The 11117-nt window shown below is 34.4% G+C and overlaps 1 pseudogene; it reads right to left on the reverse strand.

The window, feature by feature from the left end:
- Positions 1–6706: 6706 nt before the first annotated feature.
- On the reverse strand, positions 6707–10576 carry LOC104442688 (annotated as a pseudogene).
- Between the last annotated feature and the right edge of the window lie 541 nt (positions 10577–11117).

Here is an 11117-nt window from a genome sequence, read left to right on the forward strand (position 1 = left end):
TTTGTCCATTTTTACACTATAGTAGGTTTTTGTGGAAAGGGCTATAACTTCCGTGAGAATTAAATTACTAAACTGTACTTTTATTTTACAGGTTAATTTTTTAGAACTATTGGCAATGGTTCCACAAAATCCATTTTAGTATTAGAATATGAAGTTTTGACATCAAATTTTTCTAGTAGGCTAAAAGTCTAACCTACACTTGAGGGGGAGAGTATATATATATATTATATAGAAGGTAATGAAATACAAATTATCTCCTAAAATCAAACACCCTTATTTTGTCACTTAACAAAGTTTGAGATAACTCTGTTGGAGGCTATGAATAGAATGCAATGTCTAAGTGCTTCTATATTCCAAGATATCACATCAACATGAGTGTAATTTATTCACTTGAGAAGAAATATCACATCAACTGAGGTGAGAGGAAATTGTCTATATAAACGGTTTTTAAAGTAATTTTGCTCTAATAGATATATTTACAAATATTAATAGGATAAAATAAGCCTGAATTCTAATATAGTAAAGAAAAATGGTATAAAACTAAAAAACGAAGCAATAAATAAAATTACAAAAACCCTAAAATTATGTTTTATTAATTATTAAATTTTATTTATTTTTATACCATATTTGAGCGGGCCAAGTTACACCTCAAGGCCCTTGCCCAGGCCGAATTTTTGTCCAAGCTTGCCCATCGAATCAAAAAAGTTAATCCACATCGTCCATTTTGTGGTAGGAGTCGATCGTGCCCACCAATCGCCCAATTGTTGATCAGGTCGACCCCTAAGGTAAAAAAAAAAAAGGGACGAAGTAGTAGAGGAGACCAAGATCATGGAAGGAAAAGTAGTGGATAAAACGATTGATATCAAAGTACGGTATGATTTTTTATTGAGTGAGTAAGAAAATCTATCAATGACATTTTACGTAACACCGTGAAAAACTCGATAAGCAAAACCTGAAAACATGAGAATTAAAATCTCTCAAATCACTCCAATCCAAGTTGTTAATAGAAAAATAGTTTAGCCAATTAATGTAGTAGCAAGGGCGTAGAAAGCTAGGACAGGCTGACCACTAGGCCAGGCAAGACTTGGGAAGGCCTAGGTTTTTCTATTTTTTTGGTCAGGGGGAAGGCCTAGGTTATTATATTCTTTTTCAGCATAAGCCCGTCCACTTAGGTTTTGTCAGGTTTTGCACTGCCCCGATTATTTCATGAAGAAATTTTTTATAACATTTGCTCACATGACGTGGGGGAAGGATTTTCAAAGGCTTGATTACCAATTCGAACCTGTCCTGCCTGTCGCTCGGGTCCAGTGGAGGCCATAATGATGGGGAATGTGTTGTGCTCCCGCGCTTGACCGGGATGGCCATCTCCTGCACCGAAATGCGGACCCAAAGCTAGTGACCCTCATGATGATAAGCCAATCCTAAAGTTGCATGTTCTCTGCATCATAGGACTTTCTTCTTCTTTGACCCTTACTTTAGATGCAGCAAAGTCGCGTCTGCAAGGGAGTATCTTCCCCTCCATTTGAATCATTTCATCACGAGTCTTGCTAGCTCATAGTACACCACCGTATTGAATTAGATCAATTTGTACATCAAGTAGACAATAAACATGCATTCGGTAACCTTTCTATCTTACAGAATAACTTTTGTTCAATTTTTTCTTCTTTTTTTATAATCTTTGTTTCCTGGAATAAAGAAGTATATTTTTTTACTTATTGTTTTTGTTCCCAGTTTGTTCCATGATCACTTTTCTATTTTGAGGAGTTGAAAATTAGCTGATTTTACCAAATAGATTTCTATTTTTTTTTTTTTTCTATTTTTGGGAACAAAATAATATAAAAATATAAAAAAAAAACAATATGATTACCAAACAGGCCTTAAGAATGCTTAAGTTTATTCTATGCACATTCAATTCATCTTAATGGTAGGAGAACTAGGAAGGTTTGAAAATCTGTCGTACATATTTTATTGACTGGATTCAAATTAAAACATATGAGCTATAGTGCCAAAGATCGGGTTGATAGCAAAGATCCTCTCATTTGTTTTCCACAGAGATTAGGTCATGCCCATGGGATAGCATCTTGTTAAAAGTTTACTTTAACTTTGGTAACTCGTATACAATTATATTCTGAATTTGAACATATTTCAATTGGGCGGTGACTAGTTATATTCAGGACGATTAGAAAATGGCTAATCAACGGCATTAGAGCGCAGAATAAACGCCAAATACAAGAAACGTGAGCGAAATTTTTTTATTCGATTTGGAATCAATATGGACGAAAAGATGTTCGCTGCATTTCATGTTCAAACCCTGTTGCCCTAAAATAATTCCTTACAAAGATTATTTAAAAGAAAAGAGAGAGGGGGAAAGAGAGAGAGCGGGGCTTGCGCTGCAGATGGTGAATTTCACAGAGCTTCTTGTTCTCCTTAACTGGGCGATCGCACCGCCGTTGACGGCCATCGGTCTCGTTGCACCTCATATGTTCCGACAGAGCCTTGTCTTCCTTCACTGTCGGACTGTCGGTCGAATTTTCCCGGAAGAGGGATTTTGCCGGGAAATTTTTGAGGAGAAAGTTCTGATCTTTGGCGGAAAATCAGCAGACCAAGAGGTGGGTTTTGTGCTTTTGTCGGTGACAAAAAAAGGGTTGTAAGCATGAGATGGGGGTATTTATTTTGGGAGAAAGATGCAGAGATTCAGATACAGTATGTGGGGAATGGCATTCTTAATTATTGCAAGGAAACCGAGAGTCTAAATTGGTATTTGAGATTGTGTTTGGTCATTTAAATTTTAGACGGTAGGATTGAAAGGGTTATAATTTGAAATATAGGATTTTGTTATAACATATTCATTATCTAGTGAATTACAATAATAAAACCGGATATTTTCATATCCTCTCGTATACATTTGGTATGAATGGCCTATAAAAATGTAAAACATAAATGGTAAGAATTTCTCATAAATGTATAAATGGAGAAAACCTCCATCAATTAATTCATAATTATTGTACCATCTACATCTTAAACAAGTTATTGACGAGGAAAAAAAAAACATCTTAAACAAGTTTCACATTTACAAGAAATGTAAACAGGTTACAGCAAAAATTGATGAGTTAGATTAGCCAGTGAACTCTAAATCTAGTAAAAGAGAGAAAACATGATTATCTAACTTCGCAATTTCGAATAGTGCTTTAATTCTTTCGCTACTTTCATGAAACTTCAACATAAATTACATATTCACAAAAAGAGGAGTTTTGGCTCTTTTACTACTTTCATGGACTTTTGATGTGAACTAGAAAACTACGATTGGAACTTCAACTTTTTCATTGTTTTCGTGGAGCTTTGATGTGAACAAAGAATTCTGAAGGAGTAATGAAACTTCATATGAACAAGAGATAAAGGAGATGGAGTGAATTAGAAAGATTCGTATCAAATGTGAATTTGTTCATTTAAAATCGGGGTTTTTTTTACTTCATTTTTATTTACTTAATTTTAATTGTTTTTCCTCTCTTTTTTATTCCCTTCCATCATTCCTTAATAAAAAATTTATTTAATAATGAACTATACTAATATGCCTAAAATAAATATATACTAAATATAAACATGTATATATATACAAAATAGACATTATGGAATAGAAAGATAGTCAAATATATAAATAAAAATAGGAATAAATAAAATATGAAAATTGTCATTTTTTTTTTTTTTTTGTTATTCTGAATTTTATTTTTATATTAGAATCCAAATATTATTTTAATTTTTTAATAAAAGAAGGTTGTAATTCGAGGGAAATAGATTTTATGCCATGAATATAAGAAAATCCTATTCACCTTCATCCCATTCCCCATGGAATATTCTTATTCGAACTATATTCTTTTTATATTTGATTTTATCTTATCTTAAGTAGAAACAAATACAGATATTCCAAATTTTATCTTATTTATCAAATGTAGCCCGAATGTCTCATGCTTTAAGAGTGATTTTGCTTTGGAATAGGATTTTGGCTAGTAGGATTTAGAAAGACTGCAAATTTTCCCGGCGAAACCCATTAAAAAAGGTATGACATGTTTTCCCTTATATGCAAGGCATAAAACTTGATCGCAGCTGATATTTTCTTTTGATATCTTTCCCTTTTCGATCCATTTATGTATTTTTCTTCTTTGTTGATTTCTGCATAATATTGGGAAAAATTTTGGGATTTTAAGACTTTAATGGCTTGAATTTATATAACTGAGAGTTTATGAAGTGACAGAAATTTTTTGTCAGTTAGTAGTGTCTTTTGCTGGGATCACAATTTCAAGCATCAAAATGTGAACCTAAAACTAATGACCCCCGTGATGAAAAATTGATCCTAGAGTTGCATATTCCCTGCGTTGTCGGAATTTCTTCTCCGTTCCTTGTTATTGCTCCTTTAATACGATAGGGGGTATCTTCCCTTCTTCATTTGAATTATTTCATTAATTTCCACTGAGACTTGTCAGCTTCCGGTACCAGCATAACGAATTAGATTAAATTGGACATCAAATAGACAATAAGCTAGAAGTCATAAGCATTTTCTTCCTAGATATATGATGTTGGGGCTAATAATGCAACCCAAAAGGAGGTTCGAATAGGTCAAATCTCCACATTCTTAGGGGGAATTGGGGTGGGGACGATTTCATTTCAGAAGTGGGTTTCGACTCCCACGCCCTGCACGGAGGCAAGACAAAAGTCTGAGAGTGAGTGTTAGAATAGGATTAAAGTAAGACCAACCGACAAAAAAAAAGAATAGGTCAAGTGATGATACTTTAAACATTTGCGGAATATTAAACTATTGATGCTCAAGGTAGTATCTCAAATAGAGTAAAGGGCGTGATGATGATAAGCAAATCAAAGTAAAGCAAAGCAATCTCACAACAGTTTTATAATGGTTCGGCTTTGCAATTAAGGCTACATCCACTCTCATGAAGATGTGGAGTCAATAGAGAAAAATAATATTTAAACATAGAAACAATTTATTTTACATAGTTACCAATCCTATAATGTTAAAGCAGACAATAAGCTTTTTATTGCTGCTAATGACATACATGTAATTCTCATATTAATTATGTATGCCCTAAACTACTACTATATATAGGAGCAATATCTTTTATAGTTATAACACTGAAGCTTGTAATCATAGAGCTTGTAATACTAGTACTGATAGCGGAAGATTGTCTAATGTGGTATCTTGATTTTTCCCTTTTCCTAATTTTGCAAAAGGTTCTCCACATAAAAATTCTCGATTGTTTTTTTCTCTTCATATATTTGCATTCCTAACAACATCAACTCTCGGACTAACAACGGTTAGAATTCACTAATAATCAACAGAGCAAGTTACAACTAGCTAGTTTTGTTTCTTTCAATTGATAGATCACACTATTAGTACACACGCATTGCTTTTACACTTGTGTACTTGACTATCAATTGTTCTAATGCTAAACCAATACAAAGAGCAATGTAGAGCAAGATCATATACAATTTCTGTTTGTGATAGTAGTTGCAGCATTCAATGTGTGCAACCCTTTTCACAGCATCATTGCTCCTTATATATCAAAGTTCTTTATATATCCATTGAAGAGTCGTTGAGGGAGATCTTGGACAAAATTGGCACTACTCCTATAGTTGCCTCCTCTAATAGCCTTAGCTTCTCTAAAATAGGCCTACTGGTCTGTCAAGAATAGTAAACTGTCAACTAATTTTCTGATTGCTTTTTCGATTTTTTTTTCCCAATTCAATTTTGTAACGGTTACATTTTGTACCATCAACAATCATCTTTTTAGCAATATCTCACTATAATCAGACCTAGTGCATTGCCATCACTATCAAATGTACACTATCACTGGTGCTGATTAAAAGTGACTTGATTGATTATCACTAGAGACGACACTGATTGAATAACACGAGATATTAAGATCAATGATGTGCCAATCCTTATTAGTACCAAGGACTTCCAAGGATAATAGCTTGACTATCCTCCTAAATAATCGCGAGATATCACTCTCATTTGTACTTGTAAGTCCATATGTTAAAGCCAAGTTTCTCAACAAAACAAGATCATTGATGATATATGAACAATTTCACTATCTGCACTTGTTATGATGAATGTTAATGCTCAGGGATAGTTCAATAATCATCAAAATATTACTGGGGCGTTTTTCAACAATGATTCATTTGAGCTGTAGGAAAAAAGACTGAAAAGGCTGTCGATCTTTACTCCTTGCTGCACGCATTTGCAGCCAAGGGCGTTCTAAGCAATTTGTGCTATAGTTTAAAGCAGCTATAAGATTTGAAATATAACCCATGGCTTTTCATAGGTAAATACTACAATGTAGTGAAGCTGATAAAATCTGCCTTGGGTCTCGCTGCAATACCGATTTCTGTTCATTCTTCTTCTTCTTTTTCCCTTCCTTTCCCCTTCCAATTGCCCAGTGGTTACTATAGGGTTTTTCTCCTCTGGTCTAAACGTGAAAGTACAAGCATTTTCACCGTAACAAAACATTTACCGTAATCGATAAATTACAAATGCACCATTTCATTCTACTTGCAGAATTAATGAGTATTCATCTGTAGAGAATGCGAATCGAGACTTGTAGTTAGCCTAATAATTAAATGTCTCCTTTTTATATCTGCGAATCGAAAGAACCCGGGTGAGATCTTTCCCTTCCTAATAATAGCAGATGACTGCTCTCTAAAACTTGCCGTTGCCTATGATCCACAGCCAACCTAGAGCGACACCTGAAAATGTCCCATCCAAGAGAAACAGCACAAGCAAGTTGCCCAAGGCATTTTGCACTGGTCCATGAAGAAAAAGCTCACCCCATTTTGAATTGAATGAGAAATTATGTTAAAATGAACACGACTAAAAAAAGATGAAGTCCAGGTCAAACCTTGTAGCCTTTGGGTGCAACCGTCATAACAGAAACAGTATGATAACCATGGCTCAAGCCCAAGAAAGAAACGAGCATTATCATCCACCCCTGATCACTGTACTTTGCTGTGAAGTAGAATGCAGGGACAAAAACGAAGCGGGCAAGAGTAGCTAACATGAGACCCTTTCGAGACCAAGGGGAATGTACTGAGATATAAAATCCCACACACTGTAAATAGCAATCAGGACCAGCGGGTACCTGAAACACAACCAATGAGACAAGATTGTAGCGAGTAGACAAACCTTTGAAGAAGGTGAGATACAGAGCATCTGCTATGCATACGGTCAGCGGAGCACATGAAAAATATCTATCAATTACTAGGCAATCTTAAGAATGTATGATTATAATTGAGAAGGGTCACATTTACTTGAAATAGTGAAATCGACTTCTTTTATCAGTAGTCACCATGATCCCAATTGGTGTGTTCCGGTATTCTCATGTAGAAAGCCTGGGAAGATTGTCAATGTCAAAACATGTGTAAGAAATAGACCGATGGCATAATCTATGTTCGGAAACAACAATTCTTTGTTGCTCAATCGATCATCTTTAGAGTCTTCATCCAGCCAAAATTTCAAAATTTTCAAGGCTTCAGATACATTAAAAGGAGCACAAATGTTACAACTACAACAGAGAAAGTTCCACCGCTACAACGCACCTGTCTTTGGATTCCAGCAGCAGCAAGATCAGCTGAGACACTTTTACACCCTTCCGAGGCCGTCTTGGAGTGGCAGGACTTCACAACTGGAATCTTAGCGAGCCGAGTCGCATATAGAATGATGCAGATAAACGTGAATAACGTGGAGATTGCGAGAAGCAACACCGAAAAACAAATTGAAGATTGATGAGAGGAGTTCTGACATTGCTTTCACTTGACAAAGCTGATTATTGCACCTCAAGTTTCCTCTTTGTATATACAAGGCACAACATAGGAAGGAGGGTTTTACCTACTTACTGATAATACCTTAAAAAATGAGATGAGACCATGGTGTGACATAAAACCTAAGTCCTTAAGGACTGCATGCTATCAGCACGTGATCACAGATGACTATTGTGAAGAGATAATTATTTTCTATTAATTAATAAAAAAATTGGATTACAAATATATATATATATATATATATATATATATATGCTTATATGTGCTTAATCCTACTCATAACTAAGTTACTATTTTACCCTTATTACTCAGAAAATTCCCCAACACTCCCCTCAAGTTAGGGTGTAGATATCAAATAATTCCAACTTGCTACATAGAAAGCTCACTCTATTTCCCCGTAGAGATTCCATAAAAATGTCTGAGTTGATCCTTGATTATTGTGTGTTAAAGAATAACCTCCACTTACTGAATTTTTTTCTTGCACAAAATGACAATCCACCTCAATATGCTTAGTTTGCTCGCGGAAGATAGGATTAGATGCAATAAAAATAGCATATTGATTATCACAATACAGTGCTGATGGATTTGACGGTGACATTTCAATCTCTAATAGTAACATTCTCAACCATAATAATTCACTTGTCACATGTGCCATATCTCGATATTTAGCTTCAATTCTTGATTGGGAAACTATATGTTGTTTATTGCTTTTCCATGCGACTAAATTACCCCCAAGAAGCATATCCATAGGAAATCTAGCCCAGACAACATTAGAGAAGCTTGCAGTATTTAGGTGCCCATAATTCTTGAACTATAGTCCTTTGCCTAGCGCTAGGGGTGAGCATGGAACCTGAGAACCGGACCAGTAGGAACCTCTAGGTTCCAGATTTCAAGGTACACAGAGTAGGTTATAGGTTCCAAACAATGAGGAACTTGTTTCAACAGGTAAAGTTCTAGGTTCTTAGTTGGAGGAACCTTGAACTTGGAACCTAAAACCTAGAACAAGTTTTAATATTTTTCTTGATCCATGTTTCCATGCGATCTTCCAATATTCCATGATGTTCGATGATAAGTGTATAATCTGGAAGCACTAGTATGAGTTTCCATTTTATGGCTCAAATTTTTACTTTATTGATATTCATATTTTTCGTGTATTTAAATATAAGTTATGATTAGTGAATTGTAATCATTCAAATAATAATATAAGTGGGACATAGGTAGACCGTGGAACATATGACAGGATAGGTTCTAAGTTCTAGGATATATAAGGTAGGTTTCAAGTTCCGAAAAATGAGGAACTTGTTCCAATTGGTAGATTTCAAGTTTTAGATGGAACCTATACGAAACTTGGAACTGTTCATCCCTATTTTTATTTAGTTGAATTCCTTGCCAACAATTCATTTTCTTTTGTTGAGAGTTTTGTTCATTTTGTATTATCTTTGGTGAATGACAAGCTTGTTTATTGTTATTACATTCATTTTTGTTTTGTTTAATTAAAAATGAATATATATATATATATATATATATATATATATATATATGTTGGACCCTAGAACTAACCCTATGACAGGGTAAGTTCTAGGTTTCAGGTTCCAACGGATGGGTTCCAAGTTTCAAAAATAAGGAACCTGTGATGGTAAAATAGCTCACCCCTACCTACACTTTCTTCAAATATTTGACAATTTGAAGTACAACATCCTAATGAGTGGTACGAGAAGAACTCATGAATTGACTTACTACACTAACTATTAAGGATATATTAGGTCCTGTGATGGTAAAATATTTTAACTTACCAACTAATCTCCAATACTTTGCTCAATCATGCAGTAATTTCTCCATGTTCTGCATTAAGTTTTATATTGGCATCCATAGGAGTATCAACTCGCTTTACTCCAAGAAATCCAACCTCACTAAGGATGTCCAGTACATACTTTCGTTGTGACAAATTGATACCAGCATGTGAATAGGATACTACAATACCAAAAAAGTATCGAAGATGTCCTAGATCTTTAGTACTTAATTCTTTATGCATAAATTGTTTAAGTTTTTGAATACCATCTAAATCACCGCTAGTAATGATGATATCATCCACATATATAACTAGAAGGATACAACCAGCTGAAGACACAAAGCTGAAAACTGAATGATCTACCTAACACTGCTTTAATCCACATTTGACAATCACATCACTTAATCTACCAAACCAAGTATGAGGAGATTGTTTAAGTGTAACACCCTCGATTTTGACCCTGTAAGGATTGGCCATAAAGTCCAAAAAATGATTGATCATGGGCCATTGGCCATAAATCGATTGGTTTAATTGGCAAGGAATCATGAATCAATCATGGTCCGATGGATCGATCGACCGACCGGTCACAAACGGGTCGAGGTGTCTACCGTGAATTTTCTACCAATCATACTGATGGGATAAGATCACCAGCTCATAACAAGACTTTTTGATCACGAGAATTGGTTGTCGCGACCTAAATTTTTGGGTGTGAACCACCTAAGGTTTGGCTAATGGATTGTTAAGCCTAGACTTAACTCGGGCTCTCCCAAGCTCATACCAATTCGCGACATAAGTTCAAATTTCTTAATATACAAATGGATTTTATTTAGGAATCGCCACTCATCTATTTTTTTGTGGGTTGATTAGAAACCCAAGCAAAGTAACGGGAGATTTACTTTACTCCTACGAACTAGAGATTTATGAGTTCGGAGACTTAGTTACGCTAAATTTCTCCAACGCCATTTCGGTACCTTTCTCTTTTATTTCAAAAAATGTTTGGCAGGCAGCTTGAATTGATTTTAAATCTATTTCCCTAACAAGTGAGACGATCATGCGAATGCGCAAACCACCAATTTAACATCCAATAAAGCAATGAATAAATTGCAGAACTTACCTCATAGCAACGAAAGCATATGCATTGTTAGATCAAAATTAATATCAACAACCCTAGATATGATTTCTAATTAACACGCAATTTCTTTTTTTTCATTGATTTAATGAGAGTCATGCACTACAATATAACTAAATGACCTAATTTTAATTTTCTTTTTCTTTTTCTTTTATGAAATTCGAAATTAAAATTTCCAAATAATTAAACAACAATTCAATTTTAAAAAAAAAACTAAGATACTAAATTAATGCATATTTTTTATTTTTTTTATTTTTCTAAATTCAAAATAAAATCCCTATTCTAAATATGCATTTATTTTTTTAAAAAAACTAACCTATCATGCAATCAGTTCTAATCTACATGGGGATGCAAATGTAATTTTTTTTTTTTTTT

This window comes from Eucalyptus grandis, chromosome 4 (genome assembly GCF_016545825.1).
Source record: "Eucalyptus grandis isolate ANBG69807.140 chromosome 4, ASM1654582v1, whole genome shotgun sequence".
Classification (NCBI taxonomy): domain Eukaryota; kingdom Viridiplantae; phylum Streptophyta; class Magnoliopsida; order Myrtales; family Myrtaceae; genus Eucalyptus; species Eucalyptus grandis.